Source organism: Macrobrachium rosenbergii, chromosome 33 (assembly GCF_040412425.1).
Source record: "Macrobrachium rosenbergii isolate ZJJX-2024 chromosome 33, ASM4041242v1, whole genome shotgun sequence".
Classification (NCBI taxonomy): Eukaryota; Metazoa; Arthropoda; class Malacostraca; order Decapoda; family Palaemonidae; genus Macrobrachium; species Macrobrachium rosenbergii.
In genome coordinates this window covers 14115035-14121772 of record NC_089773.1, presented here as the reverse complement: position 1 = coordinate 14121772, position 6738 = coordinate 14115035, and the positions used below count along the sequence as shown (strand labels likewise).

Below are 6738 nucleotides of genomic sequence, written 5' to 3'. Positions count from 1 at the left end.
TTCACTGGTAATGTATGGCAAAGCAAAGTCCTGCACTGGTAATATATTGCAAAGGAAAGTCCTTCACTGGTAATATATATATTGCTAAGGGAAGTCCTTCACTGGTAATGTATGGCAAAGCAAAGTCCTGCACCGGTAAAATATTACAAAGGAAAGTCCTTCACTAGTAATGATATTGCAAAGGTAAGTCCTTCACTGGTAATATATTGCAAAGGAAAGTCCTTCACTGGTAATATATTGCAAAAGAAAGTCCTTCACTGGTAATATATTGCAAAGGAAAGTCTTTCACTGGTAATATATTGCAAAGGAAAGTCCTTCACTGGTAATATATTGCAAAGGAAAGTTTGTTGAATTGAATTGAATAAATAAAAGATCAAGGAGATGAAACTTGGGGAAATTAAAAATTAATGAGGATAAAACTTCAAAAAATTGAGAATTAAAAATGAGAAAATTGAAATTTTATAAAAAACAATTGGGAAAAATACCAAAAAGTAACATATGAGAATTTAAATGCCTAAATATTGTAGATCTGTTGTGTTTGATGTTGGCAATAATGAGGACCAAGAGAAGTGCCCAGATCAAAGGGCATTGTGGCTGTTTACCCATATAATTAAGATGGAGAATTTAAATGCATTTGTTGAAAGATACACTGATCACTATAAAAAAAAATTCTACAGAAATGGAGAATTTTCAATAAATACCCTTATTCTGAAGAGATTTTAATGATTCCTGAGAATTCTCATAATCGTTTTGTTTCAGAGTTCATGACAAGAATTTATCTGAAGAATTTCTCTGAAAAGAAAAGAGGCAAATGAGAATAAATTCTATGGAATTTTTCTATAGTTTTACGAATTTCAATTTCAATTTTGAATTGCAACCAAAACATTCAAAAAAATTCTGTTTATGAAAGTACAGTATTATATTTTACTTAAAATTATATTCAATTTTCAAAAAAATTATGAGAACTTTCATTAAAATTATTTTTAATTATAAAAAAGTTCTATCAAGACTAACTAGAAAAAAATTGAAATATTTTTAAGTGAAAATGAAGTGACCTTAACAATGTAATTTTTAAAAGACAAGTAGAAATTTATTGAAAAACAAAGTAACTAAAAACCTTAGGATTAATGTAATTTCAAAAGACATCAAGTAAAAAGTCATTTAAAAAACAATTAAAATGAACAAAAATAACTTTTTCAACTCACAGCTTAGAGTAACAAGAGACCAACATCTTGAAATAAGAACTTGGGCTGATGTTTCTTCATTCCTTTTTCTTCAGGATGTTAAAATGTTTTTCCCAAAAAACATTGCTGGAAAAGCAGACCAAATTAGATTGAATGTATGTAATGTATGTTGATTTAACATTAACCTAAATTAGATTATAAATTTAAATTATATATACCATTACTATAACCTGAATAAATATAAAAATATAATTTTTAAAAATTTTTGGCTTCAAAAAATCTCTTAGTTCGTTAGGTTTCAAATTATCTATAGGTATTCTCTTGGAAATGTCTATAATTATTTAAAAAATTATCTAAAAATAATTCCTTATAAATATGAACTGTAAAAACAACAAAATCTAATATCTCCTAAAAAATTAAAATTTATCTAAAATAATTCATCATAAGTATGACCTTTAAAATAACAAACAGGCAAACTGGTTTAATTCCTTGATTAGTCAGAAAACGTCCCAGAAATCAGACAAACTCCTTAGAACTCCTAAAAATACTCCCAAAACTCGGAAAAAACTCCCTAGAGCTCATAAAAAACCCAGAACTCAAAGTACTTGGTCAAAACTCGGAAAAACTCCCTTAGAACTCAGGAAACCCCCCGAAAATCAGATAAACTCACCAAACCTCAGGAAAATTCCCAAAACTCAGGAAAACTCACCAAACCTCAGGAAAATTCCCTTAGAATTCAGGAAAACTACCCAAAACTCGGGAAAACGGACAAACACTCAGCAAAACTCCCCAAAACTCAGGACAACTCACCAAAACACAGGATAAACTAGCCAAACCTCAGGAAAACTCTCTCAGAGCTCAAGAAAACTCCAAAAACACCGGAAAAACTTACCAAACACCAGGAAAACTCCCAAAACCTCGGTAAAACTCAACAAACCTAAGGAAAACTCCCTTAGAACTCAGGAAAATTCCCTAAAACTCAAGAAGAAAACTCATGTGATTTCCAAAAATCACAAGCCCTCAAGAATTTCAATGTCATTTCTTCAATGTCAACACCTGAATTTCAATGTGATTTCCACCTGAATTTCAATGTCATTTACCACTGAGTTTCAATGTTATTTCCACCTGAATTTTAAATTTACCTCTGAATTTCAATGTCATTTCTGAATTTCAATGTCATTTCCACCTGAATTTCAATGTCATTTCCACCTGAATTTCAATGTCATTTCCACCTGAATTTCAATGTCATTTACCACTGAGTTTCAATGTTATTTCCACCTGAATTTTAATGCCATTTACCTCTGAATTTCAATGTCATTTCCACCTGAATTTCAATGTCATTTCCACCTGAATTTCAATGTCATTTCCACCTGAATTTCAATGTCATTTACCACTGAGTTTCAATGTTATTTCCACTTGAATTTTAATGTCATTTACCTCTGAATTTCAATGTCATTTCCACCTGAATTTCAATGTCATTTCCACCTGAATTTCAATGTCATTTCCACCTGAATTTCAATGTCATTTCCACCTGAATTTCAATGTCATTTCCACCTGAATTTCAATGTCATTTCCACCTGAATTTCAATGTCATTTCTGAATTTTAATGTCATTTCCACCTGAATTTCAATGTCATTTCCACCTGAATTTCAGTGCCATTTCCCCCTGAATTACAATGTCATTTCCACCTGAATTTCAATGTCATTTCCACTGAATTTTAATGTCTTTCCACCTGAATTTCATGAATTTCAATGTCATTTCCACCTGAATTTCAATGTCATTTCCACCTGAATTTCAATGTCATTTCCACCTGAATTTTAATGTCATTTCCACCTGAATTTTAATGTCATTTCCACCTGAATTTCAATGTCATTTCCACCTGAATTTCAGTGCCATTTACCCCTGAATTACAATGTCACTTCCACCTGAATTTCAATGTCATTTCCACCTGAATTTTAATGTCTTTCCACCTGAATTTCAATGCCACTCACCCCTGAATTTCAATGTCATTTCCACCTGAATTTCAATGTAATTTACCCCTGAATTTCAATGTTATTTCCACCTGAATTTTAATGTCATTTCCACCTGAATTTTAATGTCATTTCCACCTGAATTTCAATGCCATTTACCCCTGAATTTCAATGTCATTTCCACCTGAATTTCAAAGTAATTTCTACCCCAATTTTAATGTCATTTCCACCTGAATTTCAATGTCATTTCCACCTGAATTTCAATGTCATTCCTACCGAAACTTTAATGTCATTTCCACCTGAATTTCAATGTCATTCCTACCGAAACTTTAATGTCATTTCCACCTGAATTTCAATGTCATTTCCACCTGAATTTCAATGCCATTTCCACCTGAATTTCGACGTTATTTCCACCTGAATTTCAATGGAATTTCACCTTAATTCCAATAATTCAATGTAATACCACCTTAATTACCTTAAGTCAATGTAATACCACATTCATTACAAACGTAATTTGTCCATAATTACAATGTAATTCCACCTGAATCACAACAAGACTTCACCATAACAAATTCACCTAAATTACAATGTAATTTACCCAACAATATAACTTGACTCACCTTAAATTACATTCACGAACACAGCACCTCGTAATTATCACTTATAATTAATAATTCAAATCACAATTATCAAGATAACTGAGTAATTCACGATTGTCACTCCTGAGTGTTTGTTGCTCAGGCGGCCATCTTGGATAATTGCAGTCCAAGGACTCTGTAGTTGAATAAAAGGGAGTAAAGAATTTAACGCCATCTGTTGGGTAGTTTTTAAGTTGGTAAAGAGATTTTACTATTTATTATTTCATTATATATATATAATTATATATATATAACTGGAAGTCAACGGCATTTGTGTGTGTGTGTATATGTGCGTTTGTGTATATGTGCGCGTCCCAAACCGAGCCAATATTTCAACAATTCCAGATCAAAGGACTTTTGAAATATTGTTCGCCGTGTTTAAGGCTAAAGTAAGCTGGAATTAATTGCTTTCTCAGGTGGGTTTTTTTTTAAATTCATTCCTATTTTCCTGATTTTGCTGATTTATCTGACTTGTCTTTCGTGTAGAATTGCTTTTGGTACATTAACAGATTCTCATTGGTTTTATTTTTCAAGCTATTAATTCCCTAATTTGGCTGATTTTTCCTGATTTTTCTTTCTGTAGAAATGTCTAGTTGGATAAATTATTTCTGAGATGTATTTGATTATTTAATTTCTGTTTTTCCTGAGTCGTCTTTTTGTAGACCTGAGGAGATTCTTGTACAGAGAATGAAAAAGACCAACAAATAAATAAATATATAAATAGATAAATAATAGAGAAAGATTTTGAACAAACATAACAGATTGAACAGGCAGTTGTTCATTCGTCTGTCTTTTGTTTTTCTCTCAAACAATACTTTTGATATCTGAAAGGTTTCCCTCACCCCAAATTGTAAACACAAAACAAAAGCATTGTTTAAATTCTATGCTTTTATTTTTTTTTCTCTTTTGTTTTCGTTTATTGCAAAGTGTATTTGATATTATTTAAACGAATCTATTTATTTGCATGCAACGCAGTCGAATACAATGGAGGACAATTTGGAATTACTTTTGAAAAGAATAAATATACATGTATATATATATTCTATATTCTATATTAATAATATTTTCTAATTATTTTTTATCCGGCTTACCAAACAATTTTGCTAAAAGCATTAAAAACCATTAATATAAAACAAAAATTGCAATCAGCCAAATCCCAATCTACCTGGACAAATCTACAAATCTACACTGTGCTGAACACAAAATTATTATGAATTATCACGAATTATTACAAATTATCCCAAATCATTCAACCCCTTCTTATAATTCCCGCGATCCACGAAATCTGTCAGAGAGAGCTTAGTAGCCTGGATGCATAATTAATGAGGTCATTTAAGAATTTAAGTCATAATTGGCCCTGGTATTTGGGCTCTGACGAATGGGTGGGAGTCACACTGTGTTGCAATCAACGAGGTCCTCATTTTAATATAACATTGATAATAAAACTCATTTTAATTTTGGTATGTAGAATACTGATCATTTTTTAATTTACTTTTGGCATATTAATTTTTAGGATTTTGGGGCATTTTTATTTTCATATATTTATGTAGATTTTAATATATAAATATTTTTATTTTATTCTTCCTTTATAATAATAATAATAATAATAATAATAATAATAATAATAATAATAATAATAATAATTCTTTCACTTAAAGTCTATTTAATATCTTTCACAAATCCAATATAGTTATTACAGCACCTTAAAACAAATGGTAATATTGTCAACAGTTTGATATTCCAGACTGACATTTAATATTTATATTCCATATTCCCTCCAGGGAGAACTGAAAGATTCCATATTTTATCTCTATGGAATATTTTCAGTATTTTAATTAAGTTATGTGACTTTCACATAAGATAATATCTTTTGGCTCTGAATATTTTCCTTTTTTTTTTTTAACTTTTCTTGAAGGTAATATCTTTTAGCTCTTGACAATTTCATATGAGATCTTCACAGGACCTGACATACGTAATGTCTAGACAAGGCCTTTTCTGGGTGTTGTTGAAGGTTGTAGAGACACAACCAGTTATAGGAATTATAAAAATGGTCGGTTGTTGTGAAATATTTTTATTTTTCCATAATTCCTAATTTTAGTTTTGGGTATAATATGATTTTCAATATAAAAAAAAATCGTGATTTTTATCACAGTGCGTGATTTTAGCCCTGGGTAGATAAAATCAGTTATAAAAATTATAAAAATCATAATTTTTCGACAAATACTATTTATTTATCATAATGCCTAATTTTAGCGTTGGTTATAATGCTGTATGAGCCGCAGCCCATGAAACTTTAATCACGGCCCGGTGGTGGCTTATCCTATATCGTTGACAGAAGCACGATCATGGCTGACTTTAACCTTAAATAAAATCAACACTACTGAGGCTAGAGGGCTACAATTTGGTATGTTTGATGATTGGAGGGTGGATGATCAACATACCAATTTGCAGCCTTCTAGCCTCAGTGGTCTTTAAGATTTGAGGGCGGACAGAAAAAAGTGCGGACGGACAGACAAAACTAACTAGTTTCCATTAATATTCCAAGTAGGACTTTAGCCCATACTCATTAAACTCCCAAGTGACAAAAAAAATCTTTTGAAAAACATTCTAAAACATTCTTTGGAGCCAATGACTGTCTACAGCAAAGTTAGCCAGACAATTCCCCGTCATTGTGCTGTCTACAGGAGTCTACGGGAGTCTACAGGAGTCTACAGGAGTCTACGGGGATACTTACAGGGAGTGAATTTAAAAGGTGTGACGGGAACAAATGGCGTATGTGAGGGACTTTGCCATATGCTCTGAAAAAAAAACTTTGTTATTAATGGCTGGGTTATTTAACTTGTCAGGTAGGTTTTGTTGTGTTGTGTATATGCGTGAGTAGTTAGAGAGAGAGAGAGAGAGAGAGAGAGAGAGAGAGAGAGAGAGAGAGAGAGGGGGAATCTATCC

General features: G+C 31.4%; 1 long non-coding RNA gene across 1 annotated transcript in view; it reads right to left on the bottom strand.

Annotated features, from left to right (window-relative positions):
- The window catches only part of LOC136855758 (uncharacterized), a 9581-nt gene extending 5691 nt beyond the window's left edge, over nt 1–3890 (bottom strand). Inside the window, exons 1-3 of the long non-coding RNA XR_010858124.1 lie at nt 3775–3890; nt 1206–1310; nt 702–792 (exon numbers count right to left, since the gene is read on the bottom strand). This is a non-coding gene — a long non-coding RNA (uncharacterized lncRNA). The remainder of the gene's footprint in view (nt 1–701; nt 793–1205; nt 1311–3774) is intronic.
- Nucleotides 3891–6738: the final 2848 nt, after the last annotated feature.